The following is a 1,335-nucleotide window of genomic DNA, read 5'->3' on the forward strand; positions in this document are numbered from 1 at the left end:
CCACAGACTGTCCAGGAGCTGGCGGATGCTTTAGTCCAGGTCTGGGAGGAGATCCCTCAGGAGACCATCCGCCACCTCATCAGGAGCATGCCCAGGCATTGTAGGGAGGTCATGCAGGCACGTGGAGGCCACACACACTACTGAGCCTCATTTTGACTTGTTTTAAGGACATTACATCAAAGTTGGATCGGCCTATAGTGTGGTTTTCCACTTTGATTTTGAGTGCGACTCCAAATCCAGACCTCCATGGGTTGATAAATTTGATTTCCATTGATAATTTTTGTGTGATTTTGTTGTCAGCACATTCAACTATGTAAAGAAAGGAGTATTTAATGAGATTATTTCATTAATTCAGATCTAGGATGTGTTATTTTAGTGTTCCCTTTATTTTTTTGAGCAGTGTATTAAAAAGCATTTAAAACCTTGTGAAGTATAATGTCAATAACAGATATGTGAGTTATTTTAATATTTTCCGGTGTCTTACCTTGACTGTAGCTGGTAATGTCGGTAAATTGGTCGAGCTAGGTGGGAGTGGTTTCAGCAACACGTCACCTCAGCTCCTCTTTGCCCATTTTTTGTTATCCAGGAAAGACGTGCGGTGACGCACTGCCAAGATGGCACTGGCCAGCTCCGCCAATTTTGAGCTTCAAAACGGCTCTTCAGAAACCAATGGGTGACGTCACAGACGCTACGTCCATTTTTATATACACAGTCTATGGTTTTTCCCTGTGTGTCTTTCTGTCTGCAGGTGGGCGTGGTCTTCCTGGCTCCTGCGCTGTGCTCTCACACACCTGCACCTCGTTCGCAATCAGCCACCAGTTATCTACCCCGGTCCAGCACGCCAGCATTCGCCAGATCGTGCGTATCTCCCGTGGTACACACCTTGGCCAGCTCTAGTTGTGAGTTAGTTTCTTGTGAATATTCCCTCGCAACTCCTAACTCTTGTTTGCTCTCCTCCACTTTCTCAGAACCTACCTGCCAGTCTCCTGCCTGCCCACCAGTTTCGCCTACACCACCTCAACTCACCGTCTTGCCTGGATTCTCCGCTATGGACTCGGATCACTCTCCGCCCCAACTGATGCTTGTCTATCTTAATAAACTCCCTTTACTAGTAAATCAGTTCTTGGCTCTGTCATGCTTTTGGGTCCAGTCTTCTCCCATACACACCCATAACACCCACACACCTGAGAGCTTCATTTTGTTTTCTCTCAGACGTGAACTGGAGCGTTATGTTCAGGTCAGGCGCGCAAACCCCCCCCCCTCAATATTCAAATCTCAAATTTGAAAATTGAATGTGTACCACAAGATTGAATATTCGAATATTCGGGTCGAGCC

General features: G+C 46.4%; 1 long non-coding RNA gene across 1 annotated transcript; it reads left to right on the forward strand.

Annotated features, from left to right (window-relative positions):
- The first annotated feature begins 383 nt into the window (after positions 1 to 383).
- On the forward strand, positions 384 to 1,119 carry LOC119914642. Its single transcript, XR_005446802.1, has 2 exons — positions 384 to 858; positions 969 to 1,119. It is a non-coding gene; the product is annotated as an uncharacterized LOC119914642 (long non-coding RNA).
- Positions 1,120 to 1,335: the final 216 nt, after the last annotated feature.

The sequence above is a fragment of the Micropterus salmoides genome, unplaced genomic scaffold, assembly GCF_014851395.1.
Source record: "Micropterus salmoides isolate LMB-PRFRI ecotype aquatic unplaced genomic scaffold, ASM1485139v1 Ms_hic_scaffold_20, whole genome shotgun sequence".
Taxonomy (NCBI): domain Eukaryota; kingdom Metazoa; phylum Chordata; class Actinopteri; order Centrarchiformes; family Centrarchidae; genus Micropterus; species Micropterus salmoides.